General features: G+C 50.4%; 1 protein-coding gene across 1 annotated transcript in view; it reads left to right on the forward strand.

Annotated features, from left to right (window-relative positions):
• Window positions 1–17,983: 17,983 nt before the first annotated feature.
• The window catches only part of TMEM121 (transmembrane protein 121), a 34,535-nt gene continuing 34,020 nt past the window's right edge, over window positions 17,984–18,498 (forward strand). The window contains exon 1 of the mRNA XM_065072283.1: window positions 17,984–18,125. The gene's annotated coding sequence lies outside the window, so the exon portion shown is untranslated. The remainder of the gene's footprint in view (window positions 18,126–18,498) is intronic.

Below are 18,498 nucleotides of genomic sequence, written 5' to 3' on the forward strand. Positions count from 1 at the left end.
CTGTGTGCCTTGATGGTCTGTGGGCCATGCCAGCATCGCAGCACAGGCAGCCACCACTGCAGCTTGCAAGTGGCAGGTCCCAGGATCTGCTGTCAGAGCTGAAAGGAGACTGCACCATACTGGCAGTCAGTGACACCAACCCAAGGGTCTGCATGCAGACACATGCTGTGGCCAATCCAGTCTAGATATAAGGAAGAAATATTTTACAAGGGTGTTAAAATACTGGCCCAGGTTGCCCAGAGAGGTGGGAGATGCTCCATCCTTGGACGCAATCAAGGCCAGGCTGGACAGGGCTCTGAGCAACCTGATCTGGTTGAAAATGTGTCTGCTCATGACCAGGGCGTGGGACTAAATGAGTTTGGAGGTCTGTTCCAACCCAAACTGTTCTACAATTCAAGCTGAGACCACCCTTCATCCCCAGGACCATGCATGCAGCATGCATGCTACTGCCTGCTTACAGCCCTGGAGATCTTTAGCATGTGAGCTAAGCATTCCCAACAAGGCATGTATCCCATAGATCCACCTTTTTCAGCCTCTGGTCTTGGGAGCTTTAAAACCCCAACTTTTCTGAAATCCATGGCTGCTGCTATGGCCTGTCTCAGTGCACAGGATGGGGACAGATGATGTTTCCTGATCAGCTAAACCTTCAGGCACTTTGGCAGAAAGGGAAGTGCACACAAAAAGTCAAGCTCATTTTTTTTTCGTGCTAGAAAACTGCTCCCAGAAGCGGTGCAGGGCACATCAGCTGGACCTGCTGCCCCAGGGGCTGCAGCAGGCACATGCCCTGGGAAGTGACAAAACACACGACCGGTGACAAGTTTTAGCCTGAGAAGTGGTTTGCCCAAAGAGCAGGGACAGCTGGGGCCAGGGGAGCACTGAGAGCGGAGCAGAGTGTTATGGAGCAGGCAGAGGTGACACATCTCAGCTGTGGGAGCATCAAGCAGCTGCCTGCAGCAACACTCTTGCTCCTGTCACTCCAGGATGGGCAGGAGGCTGTCCCCAAGAGAGGGACACAGCACAAGTAAGCCTAATGAACCAGGGCAGACATCTGACAGAGTGCTAGGTGAGAGCCATTGAGTGAGAGCCAATGACCTCTCTGCCACATTAGCTAATGCATAACACTGCAGTTGTCTGGCTACAGGTGCCTAAAGCTAATTAGGTATTTCGGCACAATGATAATTTTAATTAAGTAAAGCCAATGCCTCTGCTGGATGCACTAGTATCAAAATTCCCAGGGAAGTCTCCATTACATCTCCCCCACCCTGCAGTTCATTTCCTCTGCTTTGTAAACAGTTGGTCTGAACAAAAAGCAACTTTTTCCCAGGTACAACACAACAAATCCAGGCCTCAACAGCAGGCAGGTGGCTCTCAAGGCAGCAGGAATAGAACAAAACGCACATCAAAGGTTGTGCATGCTACAGGGTGCACACAGGGCTTTGGTCCAGGATGTACCCTCCCCATCCCACTGACCAGATGATGGTAACACAAGAAGAATCTTTAACCAACAGCTTCAGCCATGGTGGATTTCCAGCTATAAAGAGGCTGTCAGGAGCCTAAACCAGAGCTCATCTTTATGTGACAGTGAGAAACAACAGGAGCTAGAAGCATGAAACACAGATCAAGAGCACAGTTCCCTCCTTTACAACTGATGAAGAAAAATCAAATAAATTGCCAAAGCAACAGCATCAAGCACTCAAGGTAGTCCAATTTCACTAGGGGCCAAGCCCTTCTGACATATGTCATACACCTTACTTAATGTATGCACTTCAACAGCATACAAAGGCCCTCTCCATCACATGGAAGCAGACTGCAAAGCACTCCAGGAGTTGTGCTGTGTTTTGGGGAGGAGTAGCAGAATTTGTTGACTGTCCCACACAGCCCTTCTCCAGAAGCCTCCCCACCTCCAGGCTCACCCCAACAGAACTCCAAGCAACAACATCCCTTGGTTCATCCCTCCCAGGGAGCGGGGCTGCCCCAGCAGGTTGCTTAGCCCACAGGTACTCACCATTTCTAGATGTCACAGGAAGACAAAGAACACTTCTCTCAGCCATAAATTCACCACCTTCTCTCCCTACAGCACCTCAGAACTGTTGTGAGGACCTTACAGCAGCTTCCAAATTTTCTTGAGAGTCTCTGTCACATTCCCAGCCCTACTCCCACTCCATAAACCCTCCTATGAGCCTGGAGCTGCCTTTTAACCCCCAGCAGCCATGTTCCAGGCTGATTCCTGTCACCTGGGAAGCTTCCCACCCACCACCTGCTGATGCTGCCCAGGTGTGCTCAGCTTTTCCAACCTCAGGAGCAGGACAGACCCACATCAGGAAGGACAATCTGCACGAGTGGGACTTGCCTTGAGCTCCATCATTCCCAATTGTTGGGAGCCCCTGGAGGGGGCTGGGAGACATTTGTATCTGAACACCCCAAGCCAGCTGGCCAAGCAGGCGCTGGGCTCCTGCCCTTGCTGCTCTGTAGGCAATTTCTCTGGCAGGAGCCATTTTTCCCCCTAACCAGTTGTACCGAATGGCTTCTCTTGCAAATCCCCATCTCCCTCTGCAAGAGCTCTGGGAACTCAAATCTGTCAGCTTCTGGAGGAATAAATGGTGCACAACTAACAGTTTCTTCAAGAAATCAAATAAAGCAACAATATATGTGAAGACCACATGCTTAAAAGGAAATCATTTGAGCTGCTTAATTTGTGAATCCAACCCTACTTAACTTTTTTTAATTACTCCCATAAAGCCAGCAGTTTTGAGCACACACGCAATATTGTGAGCAGATTCAAATCTAATTAGCTGTGTTCACGTTAATTAGATTCATTGTGTATTTGATGCTCAGCTCTTCCTTCAAGTTTTATCTTGGAGCATGTGTTCATAATTAACCCAAATTTAATGTGTAGTTAAGGCCACTTCTGTACGAAAGGCTCTACTCCCGCTTTCCCTATGGACAGTCCCTTGCATTTGTTGCCTGGGGTCCATAAGAGACATGAGGAGCTGGTCCTGCAGGAGTGCGACAGCGTGGTGGTTCTTTTAACCCTCAGAGAGGTGCAATTTGGGGCTTCAGAGAGACCCAAAAAGCATGGAGAAAACATCAGGCTTAATGAGCCAAGCTGGCACAGCCCAATAGCAATAACCCCAGGGACAAATGCTGAGCACCGATAAAAACTTTCATCACATAACTGGGGTTTTCTGATTCCAAATCTCACATATGCTTCCCAATAAACATGTCCCAACCAGTTCTCACCAGTAACATCTGTGAGAGCCCCATGCCAGAGTTGTGTGTACCCATGGGCAGGAAAAAATGATGCCCAGGGGATGAAGAGCGATGAGGCCCATGGACAGGAGCCAGCACAAGGAGAGTCCTCTGCTGGGGACACAATGTCTCAATGACCTCAGAGAATGACTTGCTTTTGGGAAGGGTGTCATTTGTATAAAGCCTTCTCCATTCTATTTTAAACAATCTCTTTTTTCCTTACCTTGATTTCACTAGCTAAATATTTGCTCTTATAGGACACTGGTAATTAGATTAATGTGTGTTTTTTGCTTATGTGAGAGCAGGTTTGGTAGGCACAGAGGTTCCTACGGTGTGTCTGCCTGCAACCTCTGAGAAGCAGCAGCATTTCACCAGAAATTGTTGGATTTGCCTCCTCCCCACCAAAAAAGAGAAAAAAATAGTGAAGTGTTCAATTGCAAAATCACTCCACATGTAACACTTCCTTTTCCTTTTTTAATTTGAAGCAACAAAACTATTAGTTGTGCTCAAAGGAAAATGCAAAGACTAGTGACAAACCAGTAATATCTGAAAGCCTTTCTCACTTGAGATTCAAGGAAATAGTTTATTGCGTAATGGTAAATGACATTATTAATTTATTTGGTATTTCTGAGCCACCAAAAGGTCTGAAGAATTCCTGTGTTTTGTTGACACTGACACAAAATAGCCATGACAGATCATTCCTACTCTTCAAGATTGCTGGAGGAGCAAATGAGCAGAGATTTGTTGATTTGTACAGCTCTGCACCCAGAAAAAAAAGGGTGGTGCGGAGACAGAGCCCAGCTCTGGGTACCAAGTAAAAGGCTTCTGGTCTCTTCTTAAGAAAAAAAAATCTTTGAAAGAACAGCCTCTTTTTCCTTTAATATCTACAGCGATACCTTCCGGAGTTCAAGGTATTTGGCTGCTGACAGATTCGGGCTATCAAAGGGAATTCCTGCCAGCTGGCAATGTGCAGGTGGCCATGGCTCACAGAGAGATGAACTGGGCTGTGAGCGGCACCAGGAGCTTGAAGAACAGGGAAGAAAACATTAAGACAACAAGCGAACCCTTTGCAATGCAAGAATTAAGGTTTCTGGCGTTGCTGATATTCTGCTCTCCTGCCTGTGTTTTGGGGGGCTGCCCTCAGCTCACCAATGGGGAGCTGTGTCTGCAATAGGAGCTGTGAACAGCCCCAAAGGCAGCAGGCTGCCAACTCCGGTACAGCTCCCTCTAGAAAGTTCAAACAAATTCTATGACTTTGACCTTTTCTAGGCAAAAAAAGAAAGTCCTTGGTCTGTTGAGAGAAGTATTCACAGATAAAACAGATGTGGTAAAGCAGAATAGAGTTGGCTGGACACCTATAGACACAGTCATTTCAGAAAAAAAATGCTATTTCATCAAAATCTTGCAGAGGAAGATGTGAATTTGGATACAATCTCTCTTTAGAAGAAAGAAGAAAGACATTCCTTACAAAGCTCCCCATCCGGCCATTTTAGAGCAGAGTATTTTCCTCCTTCTCAGTGGCGTTTCCTTTATACTTTAACAAACCCAATTACAAGTAGGCGAAAAACCCCTTACGCATGGTGCCAGCTGCTGGGGGCTGCAGGAGGAGCAGGTGGCATTCGAAGGTGTCTTCCTTCTGAACACTGTCCACTTCGGTTTGATGAAAGTCTGAGGATGGCATTGGGTGGCCAAATATCTAATTAGAGTCAAAATTTAGACTTCTGCTTTCTGAATGAAATGAATCTGAGTGTACTTTGGCAAATCTCTGACTGTTTTTGTTTTTTTTTTCTCCAAGACTTTTCTAGTGGGAAAAAGAAAAAAAAAGTAAAAAATACAAGGTAAATTAAATTTCATTTCAGTTTCACAAAGTTTGACCAGGTCAAAATGACTTATTTTTGGGTGGAGGAGGGAAGGGCAGCGATTTGCTTCACTTCTCTACATTGCTAACAAAATCCAAGTTATTGATATCAAATCTGTGTCAAAACGAGTTTCTCCTGGATTTTCAGAAAACTCCTCTGCAGTTCAAGCCCTCCTTGAAATTTCCCATCATCGTGTGCTGCTCAGCTCCCTAATAAAGAATTGCAGTCGACTGGACATCTAGCTATAGAAATCAATAAGAAAATCGTCTTTGCAGGTGAGTCTTCCCCCACATTCTGTATGTGGGTTTCAGGAGAGCACAACCTCAGCAATATCACCCCACTTCCAGTCCCCTTGGGTGCAAAATAAACCTTCCTCTGGAAACAGCCTCACCCAGGACTGTCCTGCCTAATGTTATATACCAGTTATTTTGCTGCAGATTATTTTATCAGCAATTGCTTGGCATGACACCAGGGGAATGGGCTGGGGGGGGTCTAGCAGCCCGGTGGACAGTCTGAACACCCCAGGGGCTGCTCAGATTCTGTGCCCTCCAACCAGCACACCTGCTGCTGAGGCTTTATGGTTTTCCCCCTTTCTGATGGATCGCTGAGTGATTTTTCTTTGGTTTGGAACGAGATGCAGAAAGCTTGACAAATGGCGAGGAGAAAAATTTCTCGCACCAGAATAATTCAATTTTATTATAATTCTTCACTACACACAGCACTCCCTCGAACTTGCTGTGGAGTGAAAATCATTTGCTGGAGAGTATAACATGCGGAAAGCCTCAGAAATCTGGCTGGAGCTGGCTGAGCTCTCATCCTGCCCCGCTCCCAGCCCCAGCTGCACTGTCAGGGTGGGCAATGCAAAGTAAAAGGTCTCTGGATGGTGTGAGGTTGGTGTCTGCTTCCCAAAATCCTGGTCTGGGTGCTGGACCCACAAGGGAACCCCACACATTTCCGACAAATGTGCATTTCCTTGACAAACTCCCCTCTGGTCCTCACTCCACAGCTACAGATATGGCCATTGTCCCTTCTGAGTAATGGCATTTTCTTCTTGAAATTTCAGCTGGAATTTCTTGTGAATGAAAATTTTTCCAGTCCTCCCAGTTTGGGATCTGGAGAAGCAGGACAGCCACTGTTCCCCCGTGTCATGCAGGGCAGCTTGTTAAGCCCTTTGCAAAGCTCTGCCATTAGGAAGGATACAGAAATGGCAAACACCACTGGCTTTTTTGTTTGTCAGTTTGTCACTTAAATGTCCAAAGGACACTCCAGGCAATCAGAGAAGTATAAAAATTGCTTGGAAAGAAAAGTCAGCACACCATTCCCTCGTGTGATTATTTTCAGCCCTTTGGACCTAAGAATCAATGCTGGAGAATGGAAGGTGATGGTGTGTGATCCAAGCAGTGGCACCCCTGGCTCAGGACGATGCTGTCTCTCCCCAGCATTGGGGAGGCAGCAGAAAATCTTTGGGGCCACAGTGTTCCCCATCCCTCTCCCCAGGGATCACCCACACACAGCTCTGTCCCACGGGGCTTCTTGTTTCAGGAGGGATTCAGCATCTCTCACTGTCGCTGTTTTTGGGAAGAGGAGGCACTGGTGCCTGTTTGCTGCAGGGAACGTGTCTCTTTGAGGGTCTCTCAGTACTGATGCACTTTTATTATAAAAGCCTGATGGGCTTGTGCCACTGGAGAGGAGGAGGAGCAGGGGGGATAAATTAGACCCATGAAATTGGAAGCACCTCTGTGATTGCTGTTAGCAAGTCTTGCACAAAGATGGGCAGGAGGGTCCTGCGATGGGACAGGCTGTGCACAAGAGCTCTCCTTCAGTACTTTAGAGCAAAGATATGACCCAGTCCCCTCTAGCACCCATGTGCATGTGGGCAAGGGCCTGTGCATGCCTGCAGGGCTGCTCCTGGGCATTGGCTGCCCCATGGTGTCATTCCCTGCCCACACCGTGGGACACCCCTGAGGCATCCCCGGGTTGGCGGTGAGAGGCCGGGGTGATGAGTCCATGCTGATGACAATTTCTAGCATAGCCAGCTTTTCTGCCTCTTAACTTACACTTTATTGATGTCAGGCAGTGGTATTTTTTTTTTGATCAAAATGTCACGTAATGCTTGACTCAAGTGTCTTGCAAAAACCTGGAGAGCTAAATATAGTTAATTTGCACAGTAACCTTCACCTACCAAAACAATGTAAGCTGGCAGAAGAGCCACAGCTGCAGTTTTGCACGATGCGGGGAGCCAGGGGATTGGATTTTAGCTCCTTGATGTTCAAAGGCCCTCATGGAGTGGGGAGTGGGCAGAGGAGCCTGGAGAGATGGTGAAAGGTGAGCTGCATAGGCAGTCACCAGCAGGGATGGTTGGTACCACACAGGTAAGGTAGTTTTGGAAGGATGCAGGCAGCATGGGTTGGCTGAACTGGGGAAGAAAAACCCACCAGCATTGCTGGTGTGAGGTAAGGGGAGGTGTGTGCAAGGTGACACTGCCCTTCCCTGGCTGTCACAGTCTGGATGCTGTCTTGCCTCAGGCCATTCTCAGCATCTCTTCCCTTCCCACTAATAGGATTTGGGAGCTTAGCTACCTTTGTGCAATAATGACAGCTCACCCCAGAGTCTTTCAGGCATGGCTGCTTGGCTGCCTAAAAGCCTGGAAAACTGCTAATGAAAACTAATTCCTGCCCAGAGCCGTGGCACCAGGCACACCTTAGGAGGGCAGTACGGCTGCATGCACAGCCAGCCGCTGCACACGCTGCCCGCACTGCTGCCAGCCCCAACACCGCCCTGCAGCGTGTGGGGTCCTTTGGGGACAGCAGCCACTCACCCCGTGCCATTGTCACCCGTCCTGCCCTGCAAGGTTCTCAGGCACAGCCCTTCAGGGAGCTGCAGACTGGCAGGGGCACCAATCACAACCGCAGAGCCCTTGCAAGGAGGGCACCTCTAGCAGCAGGGGGGCTTTTAATCTCACAGAAAAGGCTTAATGGAATTCAAAGGCTGGAGCATTTCTGGCTGGAAATGAAGAAGCTATGAGTGTGTGCAAAAGCCTTCAGCTTTCCTATACCCAAAGCCTGGCATCCATCCTGGCCTCCTTGCCCACAGAAAAGCTCATGTTTTATTTAGCCCTTCTGGCCTACTGAAGCAGTATTTCCTCCCCCCAGCTCACTTCCCACCCAGCTGTTCCCCTCTCTCCCTCCTTTGACGCAGCCAGACGTGTCCCTGGGTGCCTGCCCTTGGTACCCAGGTTCTGCCACAGAAGCGTGGTGCTACAGACAGGCCATCTCTTACCTGCAAGTGCTGCTGAGCCTACAGAATGTGTGTTGGGGTTTTAAAATTTTTTTTCAAAAAAAGAAGATGAACAGTGCAATTATTATCCTAATGGATGTGACACGTTCTCCACGTACTGACACATAACATATGGCGCAAGATTACATCCCTCTAAATGATTCATGCAGTTCATCACCACTGTGATTATCTGCTCCCTTCCAGAGCAGTGTCTTCCCATGCAGCTACAATTCATGAACCCCCTCTCCATGGCTCCTCCTTGGCTCCAGCTGCTGGGGGATTTGGGGAGAAATACAAAATCCTCCAGCTGCTGTGGCATTTTCAGCCTCAGGTAGACACCAGGCAGCTTTGCCCATTGTACCAGTCATCTCCAGCCCAGCTACTTGTGCAGCAAACCCAGTGCACAGAGCAGGGACGGCTTGTCTTCACTCCTTGCCTTTTAACAGCACTTTGGCCAGGCCAGGCTTTCCCTGCCAGCACCTGTGTGATGAGGCTGCGAGGGCTGGGGACATGCATGTCCCCCAGGTGAGATGGCTGGAGCAGTTTACCCATGAGAAGAATTTATTACTCCTATAATGGAAAAGTCCTTCAAGGAAAAAGTATTCACTGAGATACAAATTCACCACCTTCTCCGCAGAAAATAAACCCATTTTCCCTGCACAAAGCTCCAGTAACCTATTTGTAAGAGCACCACTCAACAGCGATATCTCCATCTCCCCAGGAAAATTAACGCATATTAGCACTGAGCAGTGTATGGAAACAGGGAGCAGCAGCCTGGGCTTGCTTATCCTTGGGATATTCGAGAAAGAATTAATACAATCTAACTTTCCTAATTCACACATTTTGCTGGGGAACTTTAAATGGGTTTTTAATATAGAACCTGGTGGGCAGCGTGTGAATCGAGGGAGTCTCTTGGGGCATTTACCAAGCTGTCTGCTGTAATAGAAAAACCGTGCCACAGTGACATGCGAAGCCTTGCAACAGTGGATACAAGGTAACAATGCTGTAGGTTACTCACTTACAACCAAGACCTAATTATCCCATGAATTCTGTGGGAATGGAACTAGTACCAAATTATTTAAGACACCATGGACAAAAAGCTCTGTTAAAACAAACAAACAAACAAACATTGCTCAGGCAGTAAGTAAAGTACCCACATGTTCAGAAAAGTCAGATTTGCAGTTCCTGCTCAACTTTGATTTTGCTCCATGTGCACTGGAATGAGAGAAAAGCCCCAGGAGAAAGGAGTAAGTGATCATTTAACTAAACACTGCATCATAATGTAAATGGGGGCAGAACGAAGGTCACACCACCTAGCATAAAACTAGCCTTACCTAATTTCTGATGCTTGAGCTTGCAGCCTTTTAATGGAGACTTTGGTGAGAATTCCCAAACTCTTTTTTTTTTTTTTCTTTTTTTCTCCCCAATGACTAAAAAACTCATATAGCCAAGGGTAAAGGAGGGACGATGTGCAGAGCCTTCGCATGCCTTCACCTCACCAGCCATCTGACTCTCAGGGCAAGGAGCAAGGCCAGCAGCTGCAATCCTTGATTGACTTGACAGCCTCACTCGGGGTTTTGGATTAATAAACCTCAGCTGACAGATCTGTCTCATCAGACAGAAGTTCTTGTTATCCAAATTACTCCTCTGCAGCTCTGGGCCTGAACCATTTGTCTCTTTCTAAAACTCATTGAAAGGCCATCAGTTGCCCCCAAAGGCATTCCTGGGCCGTTCTCCAGCTGCCTGCCAGGGATGTGCATGGTGCTGGAGTCATTACGGGCTGTGCAAGCCACTCGTCCCCTGGCCTTCCTCCTGCCTGGGACCTCTTCTTCTCCCTGAGAAAAGCCATTGGCATCACCCCAGCTCCTCCCAAAAGGCCCAGCAAGCGCTCTGCAAAGAGTCTCAGATGTACCTCAACTCCGCCCCTATTAGCTCTCAGTCTGAAATTCTCCCAGAAATCAAACAGGAACCTTCAAGACATTTGCAATTAAATATAACCCAACTTTACAGCAGCCTGGCTTTCTGTGGGGAGCTGCTGTCCCGCCCTTATGGTCTCCAGCCATTCTGTCTCTAACCATAAATTGTACAGTGAGACCATGGCCTCTTCTCAGCTTTTCGTATGAGACAGTATTTCAGGGTATTGCTGGCCCCTGGCAAGAGCTACAAGCCAAAGCAGCCACCAGAAGACTGTTCAGAGACAGTGATTTTAAAATATTTATTTCTAGTAAATATTGTTTAACATCCTTAACATCAGTTTAAAATGAACTGAGAAGTATTTCCCCTACAGAGGAGAAAGAAGAGTAGCTAGCAATAAAAAGCAACAGCCAGAATGGGGAAATAGACAGCAATCAATGTGAAACACAGCAAGTATTTCTGGGAAAAAAAAATTAGCAGAACATATCCCCAGTCCAAGGGGGTGAGAAAATGGCAAGGGGGATTTTCCAGGCTCCAAAGGAAGTCGAGCAATGGGGAGCTGGGGACTGTAACCCAGTGCTACAGGATACAGAAAAGGCAGAGGTGGACAGTGGCTGGTCCTGGTTTTCCCATGGAGAGCAGCCAGCCGGACACCCTGGCATGCCCTGGCCCCGGCAGGAGTAGCCTTGCCCCCTAGAACGCCCACAACCTCCCGGATCTCCGTCCCACTGCCTCCCGGGGGTGACCAGTCCTGCACAGCCGGCAGCCTGCCAGCTCTTCTACACCAGCTCTGTATAATTGCTCCTGCAGCTATAAATAATCTTTATCTCCCTCTGTGCTCTTCCCATGACGTTCCCCGGGATGCAGAGGGATGGCTTCCCCATGACTCAGCCCTGCAGCGCTGCTCAGCCCCTGCCACTGTGATTCTGCCTGTCCCTGGGGTGCTGGCACCGCTCTGATGTGTGGCCAAGTGGCGAGGACAGGCTGGGGACAATGGGGAGGTGGTTTTGCCCTGTACCTGCAGCTGTGCAGAGCCACATACCAGCTATGTGCCATATGCAAGGAAGGATTTGGAGGAGGAGGAAGGAATTTCAGGAAGGGAGACTCTTTTTCACTACTTCTGTTTGCAAAGGGAAGAAAAAAATATAAAGGAGAAAAAAAAAAAAATACAAATGAGCATTTTCTTTTCCCTCCAACTGATGGAAAAAAGGAGATCTTGTGGCAATTTGTCTCTGTGTTTTCCTTGTCTAGAAAGAAAGTGCTAAGGAACTGCTACGTTTTCACCAAATGTTTCTCCCTGCCTCCTCTTCCCCTGGCCGTAAGAAGGCATCACTTGACTGGAATGGTTGGGGTCCCTCTGTGGCACTGCCTGCTTTCCCCTGGCATCAGCAGTGTTGGGATGCACTCTCCCTGCGCTCATTTTCCCAAGGCGTGCCAGATCTCAGGGACATTTCTGGCCCATGGCTGCAGGAGCAAGGGGCATCATCAGCACAAGTTCGGCCTCCTCCTTGCAGGTTTGGACAGAAATGCACCCCAGGGAGCCCATGGGGACAGGCAGCTGCCAGCAGGCATGAAGAAATCTCTCAGTGGGAACATTGCTCTCTGAAGAACCACTTTTTCAGCAGCAGCTGTGAGATGCACGGTCATTTTTTCCCCCTTCTGCTTAAGGAGATACCAATAAAAAAGAAGCACAAAAGCACATTGTGGTCCTATTTTTCAGTTTAGAGGAAAGCAGGAATTACACCATTCTCTAGGAAAGTCACAATCCAAATGCCCATGGTTTGAAAAAGAATTTTTCCCCTGAAAACAACTGCTTTTGTCATTACCAACTGGTGAAAGAAAACCATAAGGCTTTTCACAGACTATTTCCAGGCTCTTTGGGAGCATCAGCCCCCTCTGGATGCCCAAGGGTGTTTGGTGTTGCCCCACTTGAGGACACAGCCCAATGTACCCTCTCCTTGGGCACCCATCGACCAGAGCAGCCCAAACTGTTTGGTAATCGGGAGCTAATTGAATACATTTGCAATTACTCATCCCCCTCTTCCCGCCCAGCTCCCCGGGTCTGTTTCCACCCTGGAAGTCTGTGCTTTTTTGGACTGAGAGCAGCATCTGAAATTATCAGTGCTAATTCCCTATGGCTCTGTTTATTAGGCCAGAGGACTTCCCCAGAGTAATCAAAACCAGCCAGAAATCGCATTAAACCCAAAAAACAAACACTGGTGTTTGCAGCACAAAGCCCTTCCTGTCTCATTAAGATCAATTAGGTTGTCTTGAGCAAACTTTCTCCCATCTTTCTACTAAGCCTGGACCATTAAGCCCATCCTCCACCTAAACAATCTCAACAGCAAATCTGAAGGTGAAAAATATCCGTGCATCACTGGCTCTGCTTCCAGGCAGGCTCTCTCCAAAGCGGGCTGCAAAGATAAAGACATCAAGGTAGGGTGGGTATCAAGGACATCTCTCTCATAGCCCTTTCCTCCCTGCAAAGAGGTGTGCATATGCAAGTCATCTCCTCTCTGGACCATCCTGTCTCACCTGGCCCCAGCATCGGCTCCAGGAGCCCCCCTGGGTCCGTCGGGTGGGCTGACCAGCAGTTCCACATGGGTTAGTGCCTCCCGGTGTTTATTGGAGGCCACAACAAAGTCTTCCAAGGCCAAAAGTCCCAGCTGGTGTAAAGCAGCATGGCTTATCTGCAGCGCTGATTTACACGGAGCATCTGCTGTGAGGGGAAGGGAGGAATAAGTGAAAGCACCGAAAATTCAGGTGGCAGAGCCACCTTGGCACTGCAGGGGATCTGGGATACCCAGCAGCCAGGGTCAGCTGTTCCTGGCAGCATGAAGAGTCCTGGCAGAGGACAGCCCTGAGAGACAGAGGGAAGGAGGAGGGGTGTTGGCTGGTCCCCCAGCACCAGCTGTGAGTGGGCCAAAAGGGCTGCCATCTCGGGTTGCATCTGACCCTCGTGGGCTGCACACAGTGATGGAGCAGCTGCTGCCCAGCACACAGGGATGCTCTGAGGCACCAGGGCAGCTGGGGTCCCGTAAATACCACACGCAAATTCCCAACCTGGCATCAGCAATCAGCAGCCAGAGGTAAGCACCCAAAGCAGGGACTTTGACTGCAAACCCTTAGATCTGCAGCCTCCATCCCCACCTCCCTGCTGTGAAACAAGCCCACTTTCTCACAGGCATGGCTGAGCATCACACAGGGCAGAGCAGATGTGGCTTTGCTGAGAGCAAGCAAGGAAAGGAAAGACATAATTAAACTCCTGACTCTAGCTGCAAACATTGCATAATGAAATTAGCCCCCTGGCCCCAGGCTCTGAGCTTCCTGCAGAGCAGTGGAGCACAGACCAGGGCAGCAGCAGCCCCTGGGGCTACAGCAGCAGCTCCAGCTCACCTTCAGGGGTGTTCACTGGCCCTGCTAAAGTGTAGGCATCCTCTTATCTCTCCATAAAATAATTCCCCCTGACTGCTCAAGGCTTGCAGATGTTGGCACAAACTCATGGGATTCCCACAGTGAAGGAGCTGTCTGCACCTGAACAGGGATAACAAGCTTGTGTGCTCGGACAAGTGTCCTGTTTCCATTAAACTTAAAAATAGCGGTACTTCTGAATCATTCCAGGTCCAGCTGGAAGAGGACTTTTTCATTTCCAAATGAGAGCAGCCTGGTGCAGAAGCGCACACATGCCGGGAAGCTCCTGGATCCTGCTGCTCAGTATCCCCAGACATGGAGAGAACAAATTTGCGACTGCTTATGAGCCCAGAAAGTCACACAGAGAGGATGCTGCATGGGAAAAATGATATTAATTCAATGGGGACAGTGCCTGTGTTTTGCTTGGGGGTGGAAAAGGAGAAGGGATGGGAGCTGCCCCCATCAGATGGGAACCACAGGAGAATCTGACAGGATTTCTCCTAGAAGGCAAATAACATCAGCCAGCCTCCAGAGATCGTTTGTTTTCTCAGAAATCTTAACATGCAAGTACTGGAAAATAAATAGCAATCCTAGAGAAACCCCAAAGTCTCTTTATTTCATCTTTTTTTTGAACCCAGAAGAGGTGGCTGTGCAGGACTTGCCTGCTCACTGTGCTAGGTGCTGCAAGGGATGCCTGCAAAGGGAGGACCAGGAGTCACACAGATGCAGGAAAAATCACAGGCTTATGTGGCCTGCTTAAAGGTTTAGACTTAAATATGGAATTGGAGCCTGGTTCTGCCCTGGTGTGCCTGGAAGCTGGTGTGGGATATTCATCCTCTGCTGTGCTTGCCCCAGCCCTTGCTCTGTCCCTTCACCAGTGTAATGATGCAGACAAGCCTTAGCATCTCTACCCTGAAGGCTGGATGCACAGGCACCTTTATGGAACTAAACCAACGTAGCAAAGCTGCCACTTGGAAAGATCCAGGAGCAGATGGTGTCACGCACACATGCGTCTGCATTTTCTCCTTCCACAAGTAAAGCTGCTAAACACCTTGATCCCACATGGAGGATGTTTGATGAATCCTACTTAACAGTTTGGTGCAACCCAGAGGGCTCATATTTGCAAGGACGCAGGAAGGAAGGGAAAGCTTTGCAATGTGAGGATGAAGCAGAAAAGAGTTCCTGCCAGTGGCACATGAAGTGGTGGATGGAGCAGAAGAGCTGTGATGAAGCGCTCAGGTTGTTTTAAAGAGCAGCCTCTGCACTGAGCCCAGGAGAAATCCACAGGGATCCCTGCTGGAGGGTGAGAAGTGTGAGCTGCGCTTGCCAATGGACAAAGCCACCGGCTGAAAAATTGAGTGTTTGCAACTAATTATTTTCAGTAACTGACCAGCTTTACGGATGGTTGAATAATATTCATCTGATAAATTATTCATTATTTCTTTCCACTGATCAGCAAATCAATTAGCCACAAACCTCTGTTCAATTATTCATCCAGCTCCAGCAGGATAAATGAGGAGATTTACAACACAGACAACCAACTAACTTATATTTCCAAACAGGAACCCTTACAGTCCTTAAACCTTGTTCTGAACTGGCTTAAATGACCCAGCGCTTTGATTCACAGTTAAACTCTCAGAGCTCAGGTCCTGTACACTGCCTGCTCTGCAATGTCTCCTGCCACCCAGCAGACCTGGGAGGTAAGGCAGCATGGACCTGCACGCACAGGACACAGAGAGACACAATCTCAGGAGGTTCAGCAGGGCTCACAAGTGACCTGGAAACACAAGTGTGCTCCACGCTGAAGAAACCAGTAGATATGGCCAAGGCAAATACAAGGTCCAGTGCAGTGGTAGCTGGGTAAACAGTGGCTTGCAAATCTTTCTGGCTATAAGCTCCATGGATATGGTGATGGTGTACAAATCTCTCCAGCTATAAACTCCATGGGTATGGGCCTGTTGGAAAGTCGCGTTTCTGCAAATTAACCTCTACTGTTATAATTCACTATAAAAGCACTCTCCCACCACAATTAAGGAGTGTTGACAATATTAAGCTGCACAGTAAATGCAAGTAAGAGTTATTAGACTAACAAATAGTCACATTAGCATAAGAGCTGGCTTTGCCTCACTGGAATAGCAACCTTAGAGGTTGTGTAAGTGAAGCATAATTCAGCATAAGTGTGATAAGTGACCAGGAGTACACAGAGAGATCTCTAAATCGCCTTGCTTTGCAAGATTTCACATCCCAACTGTATTGCTGCTCCCACTCAGAAGTGAGGTCTTCCTGCCATACCTGGCAAGGCCACAGGGCCCTCATACCAATCTACAGTATTGCTCGTTAATGTGGTAGGAAATTAGAGTTGTGCCTGGCCTGCATAGATAAAGTGGGTCCAGACACAGGGGGACTGCTGCTGTAGACACCAGGCAGAACTTATTTTCCTGCATCAATGTAGGAGTAAGCACAGGAGTAGCAACACACTCCAGGGGGAAAGCATCACCTGCAGCTTTGATTGATTTGGTTAGTAGATTAAGCTCATATTCGTATAAACACACTTGCTGCCTTAATCCCCTTTCATTCAGCTGCCCAAGAGGGCTCCCTTCCCACACAGTCTCATCCATAACTGCAGAGGTTTGGTTCATTTGGAGCAGCTTTGGCTACAGGCAAAAGGCTGTGAAGGCACCTCCCTCTGCTGCCACTCACAGCCTCCCCAGGGATGTGTGCTCAACTGTCCTGGTCACCTGCTACAGAGCAGCCTCTAGCCTTTACCCCAAGAAACTGTTGGCTCTGGGTTGGATAATTTTCCAGTAGTTAGCTTCCCAGTGCAGAGGAACAGTAGCCACATCAGGGAGCTGAGCTAGTCAGCTGCCTCAGGGGTACCTGCTGCTTGAGAGGCAGTGGGAGAATCTGGGCCAGCCAGTTCTGTGTCTCACGAGTGTTCTCCATTTATGCTACCAAGGGACAGTGATTTCCTTTGCAAAGAGTGAAGGTGCAATGGTTCTCTCTTTGCATAGTGCTGGAAGCCTGCAGGTAGGAGAGGTGTGAGCAGAGCTGCAGGCTGGCATCCCTCTGCTCTCAGCCTTTCAATGCTGCACGTCCTCACTCATCTAACCAAGGAGACACTTGTCCTGGGTCACTGGTTCTGCACCCCAGGAAACACTCAAACTGAGGCTGGATGTCTAGGACGAGACTCATCACTATTCAACCACTGCTTGCAAAAACTAAGGTCTGCGGAATTAAGAGATTTCCCATGGAATCAGTTCCTGTGCCTGCTGCTCACCAGCAAAGCCCACCTACAGCAAAGTGCCTTCAGTACTGCTGAGTTCAGAGCTGCCACAGCAATGCTCCTGGTGAAGCATCATACCTGTGGCTGGGCAGGGCTGGGTGAGGCAAGAGGGCACAGCAGGGGCAGGAGGAAGACTCGAAAAGTGCTACTGAGACAGGGCACATGCTTGTCCTGAGCTCCCCATGTGATGCTATAGGACCTCTGCTACGGGGGCACAGGCTATGGGGTGGAGGAAAAGACCGGGCGTTTTCCTTCAAGTTTTCCAGCAGAGCAGCTGAGCCAGTCCCAGGATACAGACAAGAGAAGGGCTTAAAGATGGTGTCCTGGTCTCTGGGACTGACCACAGCTTCCCAGGATGGTGACAGGGAGTCCTAGGTCCTGGCACTGAAACCAGCTCCCGGGACTGGGCCTGAGAACTCCGGGACTCTAGGACTGACTGCAGCCCCCAGGGATGAGGATGGAGACAGCGATTCTGGACTCTGATGTTGCTCATAGGTCCCCAGGATGGGGACAGGTGTCCCGAGGTCTGGGACCAGTCCCAGCTCCCAGCGACACAGGGACGGAATCCCAGAGGACGGGTTTACTCTCGGGTGCCAGGAACAAGGATGGGGGTCCCCGGCCGCAGGATGGCGGGGGAGGAAACCCCAGCTCCCAGGAATGGGGTCTCGGGGGACAGGGCTGCTCCCGGTTCCTGACGACAGGCTGGCAGACTCAGCTGTCGCAGCCCGCCGCACGGCGGGGTCCGGTCTCCCCCCGGCGGCGCGGGGCGGAGGGGCGATGGGGACGCCCTCCCCTCCCCGCCGCACCGGCGCACCGCCCCGCCGCCCGCCCCCAGCGCGCCTCCCGCGGACGGCGGAGCGCGGCGCGGGGCCGCGGGGCCGGCGGCGGGGCGGCGAACGGCAGCGGGGCGGCCCGCAGCCCCCGACGGCAGCGGCGGCGATGCGGCGAGGCGGAGCGGCGGGCGGCGAGGCGGGGCGGCGGGCAGCGCGGCGGGGGCGGCGGGCGCCGCGGGGCTGAGCGGCGGGCGGCCGGGGCTCCGCGGCCCCGGGGTGGGCACCCGCCCGCCCGCCCGGCGCCGCACCCGACATACGGATTTACGGCGCGGATTGCAGCCTCCGGAGCGGCTCCCGCAGGTAAGGCACCGCCGGCAGCACCGGGGGGCACTGCCGCCCCCGCGGTCTGGCTCCGAGCATCCCCCCTTGCGTTAGCGCAACGCCGGGCTCCGGACGCGGCACAAGTTTCTCCCGTTGCGGTCCCACTGGGCACTGTCTCACTCCCTCACCCCCTCCCCGTTCCGCCAACGGATGCTGCAGCAATGGGGCTGCCACCGGCTTTCCCCCCCCCGCCGGCCACTCGCCCTCCCCTGCGCTCCCCACTGTGCCCCTGCACCCCCTAGACTCCCGGCGGGGAGCAGCATGGGCCGAGGTCCCGCTCGGGCAGCGTCGCGCACCGTACGGCTGCAGTGGGCGAGTGCCGGGGGGCTGCAGCCAACGCGCCCCCCAGCTC

Source organism: Columba livia, chromosome 8 (assembly GCF_036013475.1).
Source record: "Columba livia isolate bColLiv1 breed racing homer chromosome 8, bColLiv1.pat.W.v2, whole genome shotgun sequence".
In the NCBI taxonomy this organism is placed as follows: domain Eukaryota; kingdom Metazoa; phylum Chordata; class Aves; order Columbiformes; family Columbidae; genus Columba; species Columba livia.